The sequence below is a fragment of the Lithobates pipiens genome, unplaced genomic scaffold, assembly GCF_037356315.1.
Source record: "Lithobates pipiens isolate NorthernLeopardFrog02 unplaced genomic scaffold, aLitPip1_a1.2 Scaffold_10, whole genome shotgun sequence".
Lineage (NCBI taxonomy): Eukaryota > Metazoa > Chordata > Amphibia > Anura > Ranidae > Lithobates > Lithobates pipiens.
In genome coordinates this window covers 102,536,380-102,559,418 of record NW_027507686.1, presented here as the reverse complement: position 1 = coordinate 102,559,418, position 23,039 = coordinate 102,536,380, and the positions used below count along the sequence as shown (strand labels likewise).

Sequence of the window (23,039 nt, the reverse complement as noted above, 5' to 3'; positions counted from 1 at the left end):
CTTAGCCTTCCTGGCCTGTGGGAGTAGACTACTCTTACCACCTGTGGTATTTTTAATAATTTCATCCAAAGAGGCTCCAAAGAGCTGATCGCCAAGGAAGGGAAGATCCGTCAGGGCTTTTTTGGATGCCTGGTCTGTAGACCAGCAGCTTAACCAAATCAGGCACCTCAGCACCACTGCTGACACTGAAGCCCTGGATAACAGAGGGAGGGTATCCAGGGCTGCGTCACAAACGTACTTAAGGCCTTGCACTAGTTGTCTTCTAGTTCCACGCAGACAGGAGAAGCCCATTCTCCCAATTCGCAGTGCAACAGTTTTGCCCAATCAGTTAGTGTCTGAGACAAGTGCAGATGGCAGTTCTGGTTGCATGGTTGACCCCACAACCGTAAAGAAACAAGCCATTGCCTCTGCCTTCCTGTCTGTGGGGTCCTTAAATGCAGGAGTCCCCTCTACCGGGATCGTGGTGACTTTGTTTAACCTGGATACTGGGGGGTCCACGACCGGAGGTAACGCACTGCATTGTATTTGGGGACCGAAAAGGTCTGTTGCGGTCGACCCCATTCCTTGTAAATGAACTTGTCAAAATAAGTCAGATACGTGAACACCTTTGGTTAACAGGCTGGCTTACGGGACCCAAAAGGGACCGCTACGTCAGCAGAGGGATCTGCTGGCTCCTGAATCTTCAGGGTATCACGCACAGCTATGATAAGTGCTTCAACAAGCTCTTTGTCGCGCATGGACCTGGACTCAGCGTCATCTGAAAACGACAGAACAGGGGTCACCAGCCTCAGCAGGGCCCGAGTCTTTGTCAGAGCTCTCCTGGAGGAGGGGTGGGGGGCAGGAAACCGACAAAGCATCCAGAGGCACTGCATAGTCTGCAGGCGAACCGGTTGCAATTGCCTGGATTTTGGGGGAAGAAACACCAGTTTCTGAAGCAATGCTGACCCTACCCTGTCTGCCACCCAATGGGGACTTAGGACAGTGATGGTCCCACCCTCCTAACTGCTGCTGGCTGAGAGGCTCTTTCCCGCAGGACTCACCACCCTGACTGGCTCTGCGCTGTCCAGCTAGTAGTGCCCGTGTCCCTTGTCAGCCCCCAGGTGCATAGGAGATCACACTGCGCTGTCTAGAGCTTCTGCCTATGGCACTGAACTGATCCACAACGTGTTCTGGCGCCAAGAAAAATGGCCACCGAGCATACAAAGTATAAAGCACACAAAACAGGGAAAATGGCCGCCAAGCTCCAGGAAAGCATGCTGCTCCTTGCCCTCACCTAAGATAGCCGAACACTGTATACAGTGGACAGTGGAAGAGAAATGGTGGCGAACAGCGCTGCAGCGATCGACAGGCACAGCCACCAGACACCCCCCAGGGAGAGAATCACATCAGGGCACAGCCAGCCAGCACAGACCCCCCCCAGAAAGCCTCTGCATCTGACACACCGCTCAGCAGACTCACGTAGCATCCCCCACGGGGGGGGGGGAGATTGGGACAGGGAGAGAAGAGGTGGGGAGGGACCCCCAAATAGACCTCCCAGGGAATGCCCAGCTGCTGAGCCCCACTGAGGCAGGGAGAGCTGTACTTACCAGTCCTGCAGAGCTAGGAGACATTCCATCACAAACCCACTCGCCGATCAGTACAGGGTGGCTGTTGGCCCGGCCCACTGACGCAGACATCAGTACCCCGGTTATGTGTGTGCTCCGGAGCATTAACCACCTGGAGCTGAGGTACGTCGTGGCTGGCCCAGTGCGTAGCTCTGGTCGGCACGCGCTTGCTGACCAGGCTGGGGAGACTACAAGGATAAGGGTATCCAGCCTGTCACCCAGCTGGCTGTTGATAGCAGATCCTGTGATCTGCTGTCTTGCGCAAAAAGCAAAGCTTCTGCAGAAAAAATAAATAAAAAATGGACCGATGGGCCTGCAGGGTTCTCATTACATGTTATGCCTAGTCCTCTCCTAAAGGTGGCGTAACAACCCAATGACTAAAGAGAGGAGCTGTGTCAGAAGGTGAATAATATTTAGTTGGCACACTCTTTGCAGTTATAACAGCTTCAACTATTCTGGGAAGGCTGGTAGCTGCATCGACTCTGGGTTTTTTGTTCCAAACCTCTGAGTCTTTATCTTCGAAGGGAAACCTTCTTTTGAGAGCTTTAGAGAAGAAAGGGGCTTTTTCTGGGTCCTTCCACTCTTTTCTCACCGAATCTGAGAGGACCCTGTGGACTGGAAAAACTCTCCGTTTTGTTTCGTCCAACCCCTGGTACATTTTGTCATGAATTGACAGTTGTACTTTTTCTTCTTGAATTTCTAGAGTAGTGTAGATTGCTTTAAGAATGTCATCTACTTCCTCTAGTGATAGCTTGAATTTAGAGCCCCTGCTATCTTCTTCCTCTTCCTCCTCCTCAGAATCCCTGAAGGAGATGAGAGTACTACCCCCTTCGTCTCCAGAATCCTCGGTATCCACCTGTCTGGACGACGACGCCCTGGGGCTGGGCGGTAAGTTCTGAGGCTCGGTCTGTGCGGGAGGGTTTTGTATCAGGATGGACCTGACTGAACTCAAGGAGTTTGTCAGCTCTTTAACCGAAGAAAACAAATCCTTATATTGCTGGGATGTTTCCTCTTCCACCAATTCTCTGATACAATTTCTGCACATTGCCTTCTGCCATGAATCTCTGAGGGGGGTCTTGCAAGAAGGACATTTTCTCTGACCTGGTCTAGCTTTTCCTAGTGATTTTTCCTGAAACGACATGCAGGTTTAACTCACTAAAAGCTCACAACAACCAGTTGCTTAACACCAAGCCAGTGCAGAGACCCACCACCAAACAGACCACTAGTGAGACCCCAGAACCAGGCTGCAAAAGGTCCGAGCGAAGTCACCTCTGACCTGCAGCGACAGGCCCCCAAGAGGGGGGAACAGACAAAGACATAGCCCAACAGTGAAGCAGAGGGTGCCAGTGCACCTTACATACCTGGGCTGGACCGGTGCTAGGGGCGCCTGTCTCCGCCATAGCTGGCTTACACTCCTCCATCGCTTGAGTAAGGCAGCTATCACAAACAGCTCCGTAATTTTTTTAAATTTTCCCGGCCGCCGCATCATCAGGGCCGGCCGGAAGCGGAAGCACACGGTCACCTGACCCGCCCCATGATCCCTGCGTTCCAGGCGCTTGAACCACGGCGCTACGCCCCCTTAGAGCGCCTGCGCGTCACCGTAAACGACGCTGTCGCCGCCCGGGACCCGGCGCCGAAAACGGAGCCATACCGCTGACCTGCAGCGACCTCCGCCAGCGACAGAGCCCTCCCTGTGCTAAATCAGCGGACACCGGTCACCCGACGCCGGCACTCCGAGGGTCCTTACTCCCGTGAGACGGCGGGACCAGGAGCTCCAGGAGTCCTCCCCCACTGGAGATGCTGCTGGGGGTCAAAAGAAGAAACAACCTGTAACGAAAGGTAATCCTTACTCCCCTGCAGAGAGTGTAGCTCTCCCCTGGTTCAGGCACATGCTTCCTCCAAGGAGGAAACACAATAACTGAAGCCATGGAGGAAGAGGAGGTGTTTTTAAAGTGGGCATGTGTTTCCTAATGACAAGGTGGAGCTACACTCTCTCCGGGGTTGTCCTGAAAGGCGATTTGAGAAAATCCAATCTGGGCTTAGCAGCATAGATAACATATCAGATTACAACATACAATCAGGTAGTATCCTTGTCAAGCCAGAATTGCATTCAGAAAGTAAGGTCAGTGTAGTACACATCATCACAGGGGGGGTACCATCGTCTATATCAAACACAGGTCATCCCCAGCTAACTGAAAAAGGCAAACAGATTCCCCGGCCCTCCCTACCACCACCACCTTCCTACTTAGAGATTCTTATCCCGTCTTCAGCTTAGTGACTAAGGAAGTGGTCTCTCTTTGGTCCAGGGGCCCTATATCTTATCTAATTTTTTGGGACAGCTTCTTCCCAGGTATGTCAATTTATAGAGCGGCAAGGCCGCATCAATCAGGGCTCTCCATTGAGAAACCATTGAGGGACTAGGGTCCTGCCATTTAATTAGGATAGCTTTCCTAGCATAGAAGGCTGAGTAGAATACAAATTGTTTTTTAGCCTGCGATGCTGGGAGCGTATCTACAATTCCCAATAAAAGGGGTAGCAGATCACAGGGGACTTCAAACTGGCCTATAGAACTGATCTCCGATGCCACCCCCCTCCAGAAGGTCTGCAAGTACACACAGGACCATGTAATATGGAAGAAAGTACCAGAGGCCAAGCCGCATTTAGGGCACATATCATTTCTGTTAGGGTAAATTCTGGCCAGACGTTCCAGGGAGTAGTAAGCTCGGTGAAGAAACCGGTCACAAGATGGTCACCTCGGCAAACAAGCAGAAAAATGAAACAGGTCGTCGACGCCAACAACATATTAAAAAAAGCCTACGGCACCTGGTATTCCCAGGAGGTCTCCCATCCAGGTACTAACATGGCCTGACCCTGCTTAGAATCCGAGATCAGATGATATCTAGCGGATTCAGGGTGATGTGGCCTTAGGCGATCTTGCTTGCCACTCTCAACCTTCTTGACAAACACCAAGATGGTCACCTCGGCAAACAAGCAGAAAAATAAAATAGGTCTTCGACGCTGACTACACATTAAAAAAAGCCTGCGGCACCTGGTATTCCTGGTGCCACCTGGTGATGTGGCACCGGCTCTAGTAGAGCAGCCATTTACTATTTACAATGCCTATGAAATCTGCTCTGTTGGGACCACAGAGCATATGCGCAAGGGGAAATCACTGGCAATGCATTCTACACTGCTCCAAGGTGGGCATACTAATGAGCAGCAAACGGGTAGTTAACAGCATTATATACAAACAATGCTACAGTGGGCTTGGGGGGGGGGGTCCTGTCTAAATCCTGCTCTAGCAAATGGGCAGCAAGTGATATCTATGTGCATTGTGCCTGAACCCTACTCTGTTTTTGCTTGCTACTGGCTACACTATACATGGACATTAATGAATAGTTTTCATTGAAAACTTTCATATGGGGGCGCATGCGCGCGATCGCGGGAGATGGCAGCCTAATCCCCGTGCTCCGCGCCACCGGCCGCTTCACCTTCGGCCAATAGAGCACTACTGCCGAACCACCGCAGACAGCATAGCTCCTGGAACGGCGGAGATCACCGGGCACCCGCGGATATGCACCGTTCGCAAAAACACAAACTTAAATTCCCTAAACAGCCTAAAATAGCTGCCGCTGTGGGGAGGGACAAGATGGCGCCCGAACCTCCGGAGCCAGAAGATGATACTACCAGGCTCTCTGCAGCTCCTCCAGCTTCCCCCACGGACAGCCTGCTGCAATATCCCTCGGATCTGGTAAGCCCTGATAATCAGCAAGAAGATGACATGCTGGTAAAATTCCGCTCCATAGTGCGGGATGAGATTACTATAGCCTCACGCAAGCTCTCCTCAGACCTCATGCGGGGCCTTAAAGAACTAGGCCACCGCACAAACCAACTAGAACAGCGCATGGACTTAACTACTACAGTTCTTGAGGGCCATGAGGAGGAAGTTGACAAATTGCATGCTGAGCTGGATGTGCTGCGTGATAAATTAGAAGATTCTGAAAATAGGGCCCGCAGAGACAATCTGAGGCTCCGAGGACTTCCTGAAGTTATCACTGATTTGCAAGGCACGGTCACGGCTCTTTTTAGGGAGTTGGCCCCAGAGATCCCACTTGAACGTCTCGAATTTGATCGTATCCATCGATCCTTGGCGCCCAAACCTACCGATGGACCACCTAGGGATGTTATTATCAAGCTTCATTTTTATCGCACCAAAGAAAGACTTTTGCAGGCAGCAAGAGATCGCCCGGAAATTTCTTTCCAAAATCATTCTTTGCAATTGTTCTCTGATCTCTCTCCGGTTACAATTGCCAAGCGGAGAACCCTGAAACCTTACCTTCACGTTTTGCAATCCAACGGTACTAAATACAGATGGGGTTTTCCTTTCAAACTTTCCTTTTTCTACCAAGGTCGCAACGTCCAAGCTTCTTCTGTGTCTGATCTGAAACACCACTTCCAAGAACTTCACCTGGATCTCCCTGCATCTCAAGAAGGCCCCTCTACTCTGCATCCACAGAGGTCTCAGCCTCTCCGCGGTCCTTCGCAAGTCCCCAGACAGGGCTCCCAGGGCTCCCAGGCCCTTCGTTCACTTCAAGCCCAGCGCTTCCAGGTAGCTTCTAATGGATGAAAACCTGAACTACTTCTGACTGGAACTGTTGTCTCCCTCGGGTCCAGTATCCCGTAGAGGCTCTTTGGAGCCGTACTGATGGTAACCTTTTTTCTTGGGGGGTATACTTATTATTTTATCTGTTCGTTTTTTTTTTCCCCCTACTGGTTATGGACCGTGTGTGTTTTTTTTTGTTTGTTTTTTTGGGTGGGGGATCCCTTGAGGACCCCACCAATTTCAGGTTTGACTTGGGAGCTAGTGTCTACTCCCACTACGTTGGTAATATATGTTTACTGGTATTATGTGTGCTCATGTTGTTTTTGTTTTTTTTCTATGGTTTATAGATAATATAGGCCGAAGGGGTTCGGTGGACCACTGCGCCCCTAAGGAGTCGATACTTGTCTGGGACTATGGTCCCAGCCAACCACCGACCTTTTAGTGGGCTGTCGGACCCACGTTTGTTCGCACTAATGTTTAGCCCACGATTAATACACCGGGATTTTCCCGGCTTTATTGTGCTTGTTCTTTCTTTCCTCTTCTACTGCTTACCTCTTCTCCCTTTCCATCCCTCTTTTTCTTTGCTCTTCTTCAGGTCCTTTGGGGTCGTGCCCGCTGCCATGTATATGATGTCTAATACCCCCTGACGATGACTTTGCATTGGTTATCCCTGAATGTTCAGGGCATGAATTCCCCACAAAAAAGGGTAAAGATATTTAAATACCTTAAAAAACAGCGTATACATGTAGTATGTTTGCAAGAAACCCATTTCTCCTCTTCCTCTAGCCCTAAGTACTTTGACGCCCAATACCCCCAGGTATTTTTAGCTAATGGACCGACCAAACAGAGGGGAGTGCTGATAGCTTTTCATAAGTCTGCCCCTTTCAAATGTACTAAACAAATAGCTGACCCCGACGGTAGGTATCTCTTGTTGGTAGGATCAATTCAGGATGTTGAGGTAACTGTGATGACGTATTATGCTCCTAACTCCAACCCGGGCCCTTTTTTATCGCACGTTTGTTCTCTTTTGTTATCTCACCAAATGGGGACCTTGCTTTTAGCCGGGGATTCAAATGTTGCCCTTGATCCAAGATTGGACAAATATCCATCGGAATGTTTGGTTGCGACATCCGCTGCTAAAACTTTTTCCCATTCCCTACGTTCCCATGATTTAGTAGACTTGTGGAGGGAATTTCACCCAACGAGTAGAGATTTTACGTACTATTCCCATCCACACCATTCCCATTCTAGAATAGACCACATGATAATGCTCAGAAAACACCTCCCACTGATAGAATCCGTCTCTATTTTGGCGGCTCCCTGGACGGATCATGACCCAATACTGGTGGTCTGTCGGTCCTTAGTACATAACCCCCACAGATCCGCATGGATTATGAATGACTCCTTATTGGCACTCCCAGATATTAGGGAAGATCTTCTTAGAGCTTCCGAGGAATACTTTCGTATTAATTCTCAAACCGTCTCCTCCCCGGTGACCCTCTGGGAAGCCTATAAGGCCGTGCTTCGGGGGCACATTATACAGATAGCATCTAAATGGAAAAAAGAGAGGCTAAAACTGCAAGCGATGTTAGAATCCCGGTTCGAGACCATTTCCACATCTTTTAAACAATCCCCCACCCCAAATAATCGTAGGCTTCTGGACCAGGCTCGTATGGAATTGGACCTTAGCCTCACAGACCAGGCGGAGCGTGTGCTCCGCTGGTCTAGACAACATTGGTACGTTAAAGCGAACAAACCTAACGCGATGTTGGCTAAAAGGCTACGGACTTTTAACCCCAAACCTTCCCCTATTACCCTACGCACTCGACACAATGTGCTCACCAGCAACCCGATCCGTATACTAGAAGAATTCCGGTACAGACTCTTTAAGCTATATTCTGCTCTTGACTCAGGTAGTGAGCGAGCTCGGGCAGATTTTCTGCAACACATCTCGCTCCCGACCTTGTCTGAGACACATAGGGAGCTTATGGACCGTGACATACAAGAATCTGAGGTGAAACAATGTATTAGGGATTTAAAGGTTGGTAAGAAGCCTGGTCCAGATGGCTTCACAGCCCTCTATTATAGAAAGATGGTGGATGCAATAACTTCTCCTCTGACCAACATGTTAAATGCAGTTAAAAACGGACAAAAACTAACACAATTCTTTTCTTCCCCGTTTAATTAAGAAGGACCAGGTGGGGTTCGTCCCCATGAGACAAGCAGGGGATGCCATCAGGAGAATCATTGAATTACAGTTTGTAGCTCGTAACCGCTGTTTGGAGTCTATGCTTTTATCTCTGGATGTGAATAAGGCCTTTGACACTCTGTCCTGGCCTTACCTTATGTCAGTGCTCCGCCATTATGGATTTGGTGCCCCGTTTATGCGGTGGTTGGAGGCCCTATATGATGCCCCTCAAGCTAAAATAAAATATTATGGATTTGAATCTCCTGTTTTTCCCATACGGAGGGGTACTCGGCAGGGCTGTCCGCTCTCACCCCTATTGTTTATCTTGGCCTTGGAGCCGCTGGCCGAGGCGATTCGCTCACATCCAGACATAAAATGCATTCCGATTGCTGGTTCTGAGCACAAAATGTCATTATTTGCAGATGATATCCTATTGACACTGACGTCTCCTAACCCAACCTATTCTCCCTATTGGACTCCTTTGCATCTTTCTCTGGTCTACGAGTCAATCCCACTAAATCAAAAGCTATGTCGGTAAATCTCCCTCTATCAGAATTGGCCTCCTTGAAAATGAATTTCTCTTTTCAGTGGCTCCCCTCGCTGCCCTATTTAGGGATACGTCTTACTCCTACCTATGAGGGCTTGTACCAGGCAAATTTTCCCCCTCTATTTAGGAAACTTACTGACTCGTTATCTTCTTGGACTCACCTTCCGCTCTCCTGGTTCGGCAGAATAGTCGCGGTACGCATGACTTATCTCCCAAAATTATTGTACTTTTTTTGAGTGTTACCGGTGCCGGTAGCTTCCCATATCCTCCGACTTCATCAAAAGAGATTGCTAAAATTTATATGGAGCTCCTCTAGGCCCCAAATTCATAAGCAAATAATGTACGCTCGTCGAATTAATGGAGGCTTCTCGTTCCCTAACCTTCAAGCCTATTATGCTGCGGCGACCGTGGCTCCCTTGGCCCACCTTCACGACACTTATCAAATGCCTTTGTGGGCTACCATGGACCTTGTTGATTCTCATCCTATTCCTATCTCCTCAATACCATGGTTGCCCCCAAAGGATCGCCCGAGTGGGTTTGGGCCTTGTATGACTCACTCCCTCCTGGTCTGGGATTCTGTCAAATACTCGGCGGGATTACTGTCCCCCCATCTGCCATTATTACGTCTTGTTCATTGCCCTTTGTTCCCTCCTAGCTGCTAAAATCCTAGGCAATTCTCCTGGTGGGTGGATAATGGTTTTACGGATGTCCATTCTCTGCTCACCCCAATGAGAGTGCTTACATTTGACTCCCTGAGATCTTCCCATGATATCCCCCTTAGAGAGCATTACAGTTACCTTCAACTCAAGCATTTTATTCAACAGTTTCTCAAAGCTCTTCCTACCCCGTACGTATTGACCCCCTTTGAACGTGTCTGTAGGTCCCAACCTCATTCCTCCGGACTAATATCTTTGATTTATTCCTTTATTACTACTTTTAAGAAACCCCCCGTTAGGAAGTATCATCTTCAATGGGAAACGGACCTGGGCAGGAGGTTGGATGTAGAGGACTGGCAGACCATGACATTGTCCCTTATGAAAAGTTCCAGGAATGTGTCCATCCTCGAGAATGCATATAAAGTTTTTTACAGGTGGTATTATACGCCATCCAGGATAGCTCGCTTTATCCCCTCCTACTCACCCAATTGCTTTCGGGGCTGTGCAAGTGCAGGCACCATGGCCCATATTTGGTAGTCATGCCCTAAGGCCTGTAGATTATGGATTAGGGTTTATACCCTACTGCGTAATATGCTCCACTCTAATTTTAGAAGGGACCCCTTCGTAGCCCTTTTATGTAAACCTATCCCAGAACTTTTTCGCCCGGAGAGGCAGCTAGCCCAGCATCTTTTTAGTGCCACTAAGATTACCATCGCAAGAGCGTGGAAAACTCCAACACTTAGCTTTCAAGCTGTTAAAAACCGCATGAACGATATAATGATTAACGAAAAACTGACATCATTTACCTCTGACACCCATGCCAAATTCCAAAAAGTGTGGCAACTTTGCTTTTTACCTTTTTCTTTACTCCCTCTTTGTGGGTACTCTTACCCACGGTCTGTATTCTATCTATTCAGCTTTTTTTTTCTATTTGTCCTTTTTGGTGACTCCCATTTAGAGGAGTCGACATGTGGTTGAAGATTATACTGATATGAGATATTTTGAAGACGAGAAGGCTCATTTTAGAGAGGAAAATTCCATTTTCTTTTTATCTTTATTTTTTTCCATCGCTCCTTCTATATGTCTGTTTAGCAGCACAGCCCGGCACCTATGTGTCTTTATATCAATATTTTTGATGTTACCTGAGCTAGGCTGCACTATATATGGCCTTTTTGAGATGCAATTGAATTTACAATATGATTATCTGTTTATACTGGGCCTTTGTTTTTTTTGTTTTTTTTTGTTTTTGTTTTTTTTCTCTTCTTTTGCTACCTTTATTGTCTTGTGGAACATTATAACACTTATGTATCCTCCCCTCATCGAGACATTCATTTCCTTTTCCCTCATTTTTCTGTCTGATGTCTCAGTCACATGTCTGAATTGCTATGTTATGCTTAATTTTCAATAAAATATTTGTAAAAGAAAACTTTCATATGGTTTAAATTATGGACGTTTAAACCTATTTGTGTGGGAATGGCATGTGTCATACCTTTTCCACTATGGGGAGAAGACATCTTGACCCAGTCCCTAAAGTCTGAACCAAGAATAGGGCACGTTGATTTTGGCCTGGCCAAAGTTTGTTGGCTGTAGTATGGTGCCCTCATACTCTAACCAAGAAAAGCTAAGAACCATTCCAAGATCAAAACACCGAATTCCCAGGAAGAAAGGATGAACAGTTAGAATAGGATCTGCCATTCGCTTCATAAGCCATAACCAAACATTTGGACTGCCTGCCATGTTGCCCTGGAAGCAGTTGGAAGAGAGACTGAATCAGATCTAGCCCGGCCTTCTCAGAGGAATGAGCACTCTTCCGCCAGTCCAGCACGAACTGAGATTGACCCAGTCCCTCAGCCTTCTACTTCAGAACAACCTAGCAACCAGACTAGAGGCTTAATTATAGCCTACAATTGAAATGTAAGATGGTCTAACATTTAGTAAATTCAAATTTACATGGGCTGGTCGCCTGGCAGCTTTCAAAATGATGACCTTACCAAAATTATTATATCAACTCAGGTCCCTTCCAATATGTATCCCTAAATACTACTTTAAATCCTTACGAATGGCAAAAAATCCCGTTGCGCATACCATATACTAATTAAATATAGAAATATAGGTGGTGCGACCGTACCTGCTCTATAGGATTATTATGACGCAACTCTTTTGACCCAATTGCAAGAATGGTTCTTGCCTACTCCTAAAACTTTATGGGGACAAATTGAGAAAGACATCACACGACAGCCTAATATGCAATTCTGGTTACTTAGTAGGAAAATTAAGTCCACAATTACAGCTCAATACCCACCAACGATGAAAGCGACGCTACACTCTTGGCAGAGAATCATCACATACAAATGGGATAAAACTCCAATCACGGTGTTAAACCCTCCTCTAACAATCATACCAACATTAATTCCTGGCGTACAAATACACGACTGGAATTTGGGTCGGGATATCAAACTTGGTTCCTTCTTCCAACAGGGCTCATTAAAGTATTTTTCTCAGTTAAGTAATGAATTACAGCTTCCGAATTCTGAGCGATCTACATATATTCAAATAGTAAAGTGTCTGCTACACAATCCACAACTCAGAGCTTCAATCCCGGTTAAAATATGGTCTTTCCTCAATAACCATGCCACCTCACAGAAAGGAGTAGCTACAATATACCCAATTCTAGGGGAAAAAAACATACCCAGCAAACTACCTTCCTTCCTCAAATGGGAACAAGATTTGGGGCAAGACTTTTCAATTAAACAATGGATGGCTTCCCTACGAAGCATATATAGGGCCACTGCATGTGTTACACTATGGGAATTGGCACAAAAAATTGTTCAAAGACAATACCTGACTCCACATATCCTAGCAAAATTCAAGGGGAACTCGTCACCTAATTGCTGGAGAAATTGTACCCAATTGGGGACCCTATTTCATATTATGTGGGACTGCCCAAGCTTACATAACTACTGGCAGGCAATCTCCCATTTACTCACTTCCGTAACAGGTATTGTCCTTCAACTTTAACCAGAACTAGCCATTCTGAATATGAATTTACATACGATTCCCAAACAATATCGTAAAGTAGTAACACATATACTTTTAGCTGCAAGACTATCCATAACTAGAAAATGGAAAACTGACTCTCTTCCTACTGTGACAGAAGTTATAGAATTAACCCAACTTCACCACTCCTACGAATTGTTATTTCCTAATGACAAATCCCTATATATTAAGGAATAGGGATGAGCCGAACACCCCCCGGTTCGGTTCGCACCAGAACTTTCGAACGGACCCCAAATTCGTACGAACGTTAGAACCCCATTGAAGTCTATGGGACTTGAACGTTCGAAATGAAAAGTGCTAATTTTAACGGCTAATATGCAAGATACTGTCCTAAAAAGGGTTTGGGGACCTGGCTCCTGCCCCAGGGGACATGGGTCAATGCAAGAAAAAATGTTTTAAAAACGGCCGTTTTGGCGGGAGCACTGATTTTAATGACGATTAAAGTGGAAAAAAAGTGAAATATTCCTTTAAATATGGTGCCTGGGGGGTGTCTGTAGTATGCCTGTGAAGTGCCACGTGTTTCCCGTGTTTAGAACAGTCCCTGCACAAAATGACATTTAACGGAAATAACGTCATTTAACCACTTAAGGACCGCCGTATTGCCAATGTACGTCAACACAATGGCACAGGCAGGCACAATCACGTAAATGTACGTGCCTGCCTTCCAGCGGGTGGGGGGTCCGATCGGACCCCCTCCCGTTGGATACGACGGTCCGGTTCGCTCCAGGAGCGCTCCGTGATGAGGGGATGGCCGTTGGTTTTCGGCCACCCCCTCTGGATCGCTCCTGGCCAATGAGAAGCTTCCTCCCACTGTGTATTGTTTACACAGGAAGGAGGAAGTGATGTCATTCTCCTCGGGGCGGTCTTTTTGACGGGACTATGAGGAGAAGACTAATAGTAAGTGTGCACCAACACTACACTGACATGTAGGTACACACAGGCACACAAACCCCCCCCCCCCCGATCCCCCCCCCGATCGCCCCCCGATCCCCCCCCCCCCAGTCACAGTGTCACTGATTGAATTGATCATTTCTTTACTGATCAATGCATTCAGTGTCAGTTGTGACAGTAAAAACTGTCAGGACAGTTAGTGTTAGGTCCAGGGTAGCCCTCTATCACCCCCCAATAAAGATTTAACCCCCTGATTGCCCCTAGAGTTAACCCTTTCACCCCCTTTTGCCAGTGTCACTAAGCGATCATTTTTCTGATCGCTGCATGTGTCGCTAGGTAGCTAGTTATTTTTTTAGGTTCACCGCCAGGTTTTTATATCGCTAGGTACCCCGATATACTACACAATAATGGTTTTAACCCCCTGATTGCCGCTAGTTAACCCTTTCACCCCCTTTTGCCAGTGTCACTAAGCGATCGTTTTTCTGATCGCTGCATTAGTGTCGCTACAGTCGCTAGGTAGCTAGTTATTTTTTTAGGTTCACCGCCAGGTTTTTATAGCGCTAGGTACCCCGATATACTACCCAATAATGGTTTTAACCCCCTGATTGCCGCTAGTTAACCCTTTCACCCCCTTTTGCCAGTGTCACTAAGCGATCATTTTTCTGATCGCTGCATCAGTGTCGCTAGTGTCGCTAGGTAGCTAGTTATTTTTTTAGGTTCACCGCCAGGTTTTTATATCGCTAGGTACCCCGATATACTACCCAATAATGGTTTTAACCCCCTGATTTCCGCTAGTTAACCCTTTCACCCCTTTTGCCAGTGTCACTAAGCGATCGTTTTTCTGATCGCTGCATTAGTGTCGCTACAGTCGCTAGGTAGCTAGTTATTTTTTTAGGTTCACCGCCAGGTTTTTATAGCGCTAGGTACCCCGATATACTACCCAATAATGGTTTTAACCCCCTGATTGCCGCTAGTTAACCCTTTCACCCCCTTTTGCCAGTGTCACTAAGCGATAATTTTTCTGATCGCTGCATCAGTGTCGCTAGTGTCGCTAGGAAGCTAGTTATTTTTTTAGGTTCACCGCCAGGTTTTTATAGCGCTAGGTACCCCGATATACTACCGAATAATGGTTTTAACCCCCCTGATTGCTGCTAGTTAACCCTTTCACCCCCTTTCACCAGCGATCACAGTATAAGTGTCACTGGTGACGCTGGTTAGCCAGTTAGTTATTTAGGTTCCCCGTCAGGTTTTTATATAGCGCCAGGGACCCCCATATACTACCTAATAAAAATGTGAACCCCCTGATTGCCCCTAGTTAACCCTTTCACCACTGATCACCGTATAAGTGTTACGGGTGACTCTGGTTAGTTTGTTTTTTATAGCATCAGGGCACACCCCAAACTCGTTCATCCATGTCTTTTATGGATTAAGCTTTGTACACTGGTGCACAGTCATGTTGGAACAGAAAGGGGCCTTCCTCAAACTTCCCACAAAGTTGAGAGCATGAAATTGTCCAACATTTCTTGGTATACTGACACCTTAAGTGTTGCCTTCACTGGAATTTAGGGGCCAAGCCCAACCCCTGAAAAACAACACCACACCATAATCCCCCCTCCACCAAGTGATTTGGACCAGTGCACAAAGCAAGATCCATAAAGACATGGATGAGCGTGTTTGGGGTGGAGGAACATGACTGGAATGCAGAGTCCTGACCTCAACCCAATAGAACACCTTTGGGGTGAAATAGAGTGAAGGCTGCGAGATGGGCCTTTCTCGTCCAACATCAGTGCCTGACCTCACAAATGTACTATTGGAAGAATGGTCAAATATTCCCATAGACACACTCCTAAACCTTGTAGACAGCCTTCCCAGAATAGTTGAAGCTGTTATAACTGCAAAGAGTGTGCCAACTAAATATTGAACCCTATGGACGAAGACTGATATTCCATTAAAGTTTGTGTGTGTTCGTGTGTAAAGGCAGGTGTCCCAATACTTTTGACAATATAGTGTATGTGTAAGGGGGCACTCTGCCACACTCTGATGCAAGGGGGCGATACTCTGCTATAAAGTGGGACTCTGATGTAAGGTGTTTTGGGTAATGCAATGGGCTTTGGGGAGATTCGATGTTATGGGGAGATGCGATTGGGCGATGGCATTCGATGTGTTGGGGCGAAGCGATTCGATGTGCTGATGTGCTGATGTGCTGCGATGTGCTGGGGGCGATGCGATGTGATGTGCTGGGGGCGATTCGATGTTCTGGGGATATGTAATGCGATTGGGCAATGGGATTCTAGGTGTTGGGGTGAAGCGATTCGATGTGCTGATGCAATTCGATGTGTTGGGGGTGATGCAATGTGCTTTGGGGCGATGCGATGTGCTGGGGGTGATTCGATGTTCGTGGGAGATGTGATTCGATGTGCTGGGGGAGATGCAATTCGATGTGCTGGGGGTGATGCGATTCGATGTGCTGGGGGAGATGCGATTCTATGTGCTGGGAGCAATGTGATGCGATGTGCTGGGGGGCGATGCGATGTGCTGGGGCGATGTGATTCGATGTGCTGGGGGCGATGCGATTCGATGTGTTGCGGGTGATGCAATGTACTTTGGGAGATGCGATGCACTGGGGGTGATTCGATGTGCTGGGGAGATGTGATTCGATGTGCTGGGGGAGATGCTATTCGATGTGCTGGGGGAGATGCAATTCGATGTGATGCCATGTGCTGGGGGGCGATGCGATGTGCTGGGGTGATGCGATTCAATGTGATGTGCTGGGGGGCGATTCGATGTTCTGGGGAGATTTGATGCGATTGGGCAATGGGATTCGTGGTGTTGGGGTGAAGAGATTTGATGTGCTGATGCGATTCGATGTGTTGGGGGTGATGCAATGTGCTTTGGGCGATGCAATGTGCTTTGGGAGCGATGGGTTGTGCTGGGGTTCAGTCAATGTGCTGGGGGAGTTGCAATTCGATGTGCTGGGGGAGATGCGATTCTATGTGCTGGGGGCAATGTGATGTGATATGCTGGGGGCGACGCGATGTGATTCGATGTGATGTGCTGTGGGCGATGCGATTTGATGTGTTGCGGGTGATGCAATGTGCTTTGGGGAGAGTCGATGTTCTGGTGAGATGCGATGCGATTGGGCGATGGGATTCGATGTGTTGGGGTAAGCGATTTGATGTGCTGATGCGATTCGATGTTTTGGGGGTGATGCAATGTGCTTTGGGCGATGCGATGTGCTGGAGAGATGCGATTCGATGTGCTGGGGGCGATTCGATGTGCTGGGGCGATGCGATGTGCTTGGGTGATGCGTTTCGATGCGATGTGGTGGGGCAAAGCGATTTGATGTGCTGATGTGATTCGATGTGTTGGGGGTGATGCAATGTGCTTTGGGCGATTTGATGTGCTGGGGCAATTCGATGTGCTGGGGAGATGTGATGTGCAGGGGCTATGCGATTCGATGTGCTGATGCAATTCGAAGTGTTGGGGGTGATGCAATGTGCTGGGGTGATGCGATTCGATGTTCTGGGGGAGATGCGATTCGATGTGCTGGGGCGATTCAATGCGATGTGCTTGGGTGATGCGATTCGATGCGATGGGTGATGCGATTTGATGTGCTGGGGCGATGCGATGTGCTTGGGCAAAGCGTTTTGATGCTATGTGGTGGGGCAAAGCGATTTGATGTGCTGATGTGATTCGATGTTTTGGGGGTGATGCAATGTGCTTTGGGCGATTCGATGTGCTGGGGCGATTCGATTTGCTGGGAGATGCAATTCGATGTGATGATGCAATTCGAAGTGTTGGGGGTGATGCAATGTGCTGGGGTGATGTGATTCGATGTTCTGGGGGAGATGCGATTCGATGTGCTGGGGTGATTCAATGCGATGTGCTTGGGTGATGTGATTCGATGCGATGTGTTGGGGGCGGCGCGATTCGATGTTCTGATGCGATTTGATGTGTTGGGGTGATGCAATGTGCTTTGGGCGATTCGATGTGCTGGGGGAGATGTGATTCGATGTTCTGGGGAGATGCGATTCGATGTGCTTTGGGCATTTCGATGCGCTGGGGGTGATGCAACGTGCTGGGGGAGATGCAATGTGATGGGGGAGATGCGATTTGATTTGCTGGGGAGATGAGATGTGCTGGGGCGATCAAATTGTATCAGTACATCGAATCGCATCGCCCCAGCACATTGCATCACCCTCAACACTTCGAATTGTATCAGTACATCGAATCGCAAGTGTTGAGGGTGATGCAATGTGCTGGGGGTGATGCGATTCGATGTTCTGGGGGAGATGCGATGCGATGCGATGTGCTTGGGTGTTGCGATTTGATGTTCTGGGAGAGATGCGATTCAATGTGCTGGGGCGATTCAATGTGATGTGCTTGGGTGATGCGATTTGATGCGATCTGTTGGGGGCGACGCGATTCGATGTTCTGATGCGATTTGATGTGTCGGGGGTGATGCAATGTGCTTTGGGCAATGCGATGAGAAGTGTTGGGGGAGATGCGATTCGATGTGCTGGGGCGTTGTGATGCAATGTGCTGGGGCGATGCGATTTTACGGGGAGGGGGGTGATGCGATGTGCTGGGGGAATATTTTCTTATTTTTAACCCGATTATCTATGTAACATAGAGAAAGTTGTTTGCGCAAATAGTTGTAAATAAGCAGTTTTTTTTAAATACTCCCACCATCCCATCTAAGGCCCCATTCACACATGCGGACATTATGTGCGTATTTCATCCATCTGTTTGCGGATGAAGTACGGACATACATGCATTCCTATGGGATAGCGGGTGTCGGCGGATGAACATCCGCAAACACCCGATATCGTCTGCCTCCGCAATTGTCCGATTCTGCAGACGGAGGAAAATCCTATTTTTCTATCCGTCTGCAGAGCGGATCGGATGAACACGGACAGGCGATCCCCCATAGAGGAGAGCGGAGAGCTGGCAGGGCGGTCCATGCACAGTGTACTGGGACCGCCCTGTTATCCCCTGGCTCAGCGGGGACAACAGAGCGATCCCCGCTGAGCAAGCGGATCATCACGGGGCGGATCATTACTGATCCATCCCGTGTGAAAGGGGCCTAACATCAAAACACAAGCACAATTTTTCAAAATTAATATGCACAGTTTGAACTTCATAAAGTCGTCTTCAATACGTCTAGATGCATAAATGAATTGTGTTGCTGACATTATGTTTTTTTAATTATTACTTTTTTCTGTACAGCTTTTCATTTAAAAAGAAAAAAAAATCAGCTGAGTGTAGATATGTGTGTGTATATATATGTACAGAACATGATATATATATAGTGTGTGTGTGTGTTTCTTGAATAATATTCCTTGTACATGCAGTATATTTACTGGTTCCTGGAGGGAGGAGGGGTTTGCATAGATATGGGTGGCAACTTCCTCTAACACTGCCATTGCCATGGAAACCTGACCTGAAACTTATTACACCGCTTGTGCAGCATTGAGCATGTGCGAGATCTGCAAGGCTGAAATCCAGGAAGAAATAAGGTCTGGCTTCAGATGCCCACACTTAAGATGGCCACAGTCTGCTGCTAGTTTATAAACTTTGAAAATGCTGTAATAACCTAACAAAACGGACCTTAGTTTACAGACCAACTTTACTGAATACATTAAGCTTGTGTATTATAGGGGTATTTTTATTTAAAAAGTGTAATTTTGGCCTGGGCACCACTTTAACCACTTGCTTACTGGGCACTTAAACCCCCCTCCTGCCCAGACCAATTTTCAGCTTTCAGCACTGATGCACTTTGAATGACAATTGCGCGGTCATACAACACCGTACCCAAATTAAATTTATATCATTTTTTTTCCCACAAATAGAGCTTTCTTTTGGTGGTATTTAATTACAGCTGGGAGTTTTATTTTTTGCTAAACAAGCAAAAAAAGATGCAAAAAAAAAAATCATGTTTTATAGTTTGTTATAAAATTTTGCAAACAGGTCATTTTTCTCCTTCATTGAAGTGCACTGATGAGGCGGCACTGGTGGGCACTGATAGGCTGCACTGGTGGGCACTGATAGGCTGCACTGGTGGGCACTGATAGTCATAGTTAAGGCGACACTAATAGGCACAGATAAAGTGGCACCAATAGGCACAGATAAAGTGGCACCGATAGGCACAGATAAGGCAGTACTGATGGGCACAGATAAGGCGGCACTGATGGGCAAAGATGGGCACAGATAAGATGGCACGGATGGGTGGCACTAATAGGTACCACTGATAGATGGGACTGATGGGCACTGATAGGTGGCTCTGATAGGTGGCACTGCTGGGCACTGATGGGCGCCACTGATGGGCACTGGTAGATGACACTGATGGGCACGGATATGTGGCACTGGGGTGCAGCACCCTTGTTGAGGCAGATTGTGGGCACTGATGTGTGGCACTGTGGGCACTGCTGGGTGGCACTATGGGCACTGCTGGGTGGCACTGATGGAGGGCCCCTTTTTTTATTACAGAGGTGGCACTGGCAGGGGGCAGGTGGGTACTGGTAAGCTGGCCGTGATCGGGACTGATGTCCCAATCACGGCCGCCGGTGATCAGCGCTTTTTTTTCTCCTCGCGCTATCAGCGCGAGGAGGAAAAATAGCCGATTACCGGCTCCCTTGTATCACATGATCAGCTGTCATTGGCTGACAGCTGATCACGTGGTAAGGGGTCGGGATCGACCCCTTGCTTGGATCCGTGATCAGGCGAGTCTTGTAGACTCGCCGATCACAGAGCGCGCCGCGTGCGCCCCTCAATAGACGTCGTCCCAGCAAAGGAGGTCCGCGCTGTAGCCATCATTTGGCTATAGCGCGGGTCTCTACTGGTTAAACTGAGCCGCAGATCTAAACCATTGTGCAGAAACTCCAAAACTACTGAGGTGGACGGAGTGGTGGGGTCCCACTGCTTACTTTCTGCAAATGTTTTAAATGTATTCCATATTTTAGAATAGATAAAGTTTGTGGAAGGTTTCCTAGCCTTTAGGAGAGTAGAAATCACCCCCACTGAGAATTCTAATGACTGGAAATTCTGCCGCTCAAGATCCAAAGACGTAGATTCAGTTTGTGAGGAGCTGGGTGCACCAATTTCCCCTGTGAGAGAAGCTGCGGGAACACTGGGATCTTGAACGGCGGGGCATACGCTGAGGTTCTCTGCCCAAGGGAACCACGGCCTCTTCGGCCAGTACGGCAGAACAGCTATCACTCTGACTGGCTCCATCGATAATCTGTTTAAAAACTTTGCGATCAAGGGTCTGGGGGGAAACGCATATGCGGTCTCGCATCGCCACAGACTCGAGAGGGCATCTACTGCTTCTGCACGGGGATGAGACAGACGGGATGGAAATCTCGGCAGCTTCGCATTCATTGGAGAAGCAAAGAGATCTATTTATGGTGGCTTCTGCAGACTCATGATCCAACTGAACTCTGATGGGTGCACCGCCCACTCGTTGCTGTCTGGAAAACAACGTGATAGGCGATCCGCCTGCTGATTCAAACGGCCCGGAAGGTAAACTGCCTTTAAATCCAACAAATTTATTTCCGCCCATAACATAATGTGCTCTACTTCCTTTAATAATGTGATGCTGTGCATTCACCCCTGCCATTATATACATATGAAACTGCTGCTCTGTTGTCTAGCCGCACTAACACTTGTTTCTGCCGTAGATGTTCTTTTAGACTCAGCAGAGCTAAATACACTGCTCGCAGATCTAAGGCGTTGGAGGCTACGGCACCTGGTATTCCCAGGCGGTCTCCCATCCAGGTAATAACCATCTCCGACCCTGCTTAGCATCCAAGATTAGACAAGATTGGGTGCATTCAGGATGATGTGGCTGTATGCGATCTTGCTGGCCACTCTCAACCCTCTTGACAAACGCCAAGATGGTCACCTCGGCAAGCAGCAGAAATATAAAAGCCTATAGCACCTGATATTCCCAGGCGGTCTCCAATCCAGGTACTAACCAGGCCCGACTCTGCTTAGAATCCGAGATCAGACAAGATCGGGCGCACTGAGGTTGATGTGGCCATAAGCGATCTTGCTGCTCACTCTCAACCCTCTTGACAAATGCCAAGATGGTCACCTCGGCAAACAAGCAGAAAAATAAAACAGGTCGTCGACGCCAACAACATATTAAAAAAAAGCCTACGGCACCTGGTATTCCCAAGCGATCTCCCATCCAGGTACTAACCAGGCCTGTCCCTGCTTAGTATCCGAGATCAGACGAGATTTGGTGCATTCAGGGTGATGTGGCTGTAAGAGATCTTGCTGGCCACTCTCAACCCTCTTGACAAACGGCAAGATGGTTAGCTCGGCAAACAAGCAGAAAAATTAAACCGGTCGTCGACGCCAACAACATAAAAAAAAAGCCTACAGCACCTGGTATTTCCAGGCGGTCCCCCATACAGGTACTAACCAGGCCCAACCCTGCTTAGCATCCAAGATCAGGCGCATTCAAGATGATGTGGCCATAGGCGATCTTGATTGCCACACTCAAAGCCAAGATGGTCACCCCGGCAAACAAGCAGAAAAATAAAACAGGTCGTCGACGCCAACAACATATTAAAAAGAAGCCTATAGCACCTGGTATATCCAAGGCAGTCTCCCATCCAGGTACTAACAAGGCCTGATCCTGCTTAGCATCCGAGAACAGACGAGATCGGGCACATGCAGGGTGATGTGACCATAGGTGATCTTGCTGTCCCCTCTCAACCCTCTTGATAAACACCAAGATGGTCACCTCGACAAACAAGCAGAAAAATTAAAAAGGTTGTCGATGCCAACAACATATTAAAAAAAAGCCTACGGCACCTGGTATTTCCAGGCAGTCTCCCATCCAGGTACTAACCAGTCCTGACCCTGCTTAGCATCCGAGATCAGATGAGATCAGGCGCATTCAGAGTGATGTAGCAGTAGGCCATCTTGCTGGCAACTCTCAACCCTCTTGACAAACGCCAAGATGGTCACCTCGGCAAACAAGCAGAAAAATAAAACAGGTTGTCGACGTCAACATATAAAAAAAAAGCCTACGGCACCTGGTATTCCCAGGCGGGCACCCATTCAGGTACTAACAAGGCCCGATCCTGCTTAGCATCCGAGATCAGACGAGATTGGGCGCATTCAGGGTGATGTGGCCTTAGGCAAACTTGCTGGTCACTCTAAACCCTCTTGACAAACGCCAAGATGGTCACCTCGGTAAACAAGCAGAAAAATAAAACAGGTCGTTGACGCCAACAACATATTAAACAAAAAGCCTACGGCACCTGGTATTCCCAAGCGGTCTCCCATCAAGGTACTAACCAGTAGGGATGGCCGAACTGTTTTCCTGGCGGTCGTGTCGCAGCAAATTTCGGCTGTTCGCGGTCCGCCCGTTCGGCCGACTATTGCCGCTGTGCTGACTTCCTCCTGGGGCTGCTTATTATGAGGGGCTCCCACCATCCCTGTGCTGTGCTGACTTCCTCCTGGGGCTGTACCTCTGCTG

The 23,039-nt window shown here is 48.0% G+C and overlaps 5 pseudogenes; all 5 read right to left on the bottom strand.

Annotated features, from left to right (window-relative positions):
* Positions 1–4,415: 4,415 nt before the first annotated feature.
* On the bottom strand, positions 4,416–4,534 carry LOC143952444 (5S ribosomal RNA; annotated as a pseudogene).
* A 17,166-nt stretch (positions 4,535–21,700) lies between these two features.
* Positions 21,701–21,819, bottom strand: LOC143947912 (5S ribosomal RNA; annotated as a pseudogene).
* Positions 21,820–21,925: 106 nt separating this feature from the next.
* LOC143952643 (5S ribosomal RNA) lies at positions 21,926–22,034 on the bottom strand (annotated as a pseudogene).
* Positions 22,035–22,357: 323 nt separating this feature from the next.
* Positions 22,358–22,476, bottom strand: LOC143944270 (5S ribosomal RNA; annotated as a pseudogene).
* A 105-nt stretch (positions 22,477–22,581) lies between these two features.
* LOC143957001 (5S ribosomal RNA) lies at positions 22,582–22,700 on the bottom strand (annotated as a pseudogene).
* Positions 22,701–23,039: the final 339 nt, after the last annotated feature.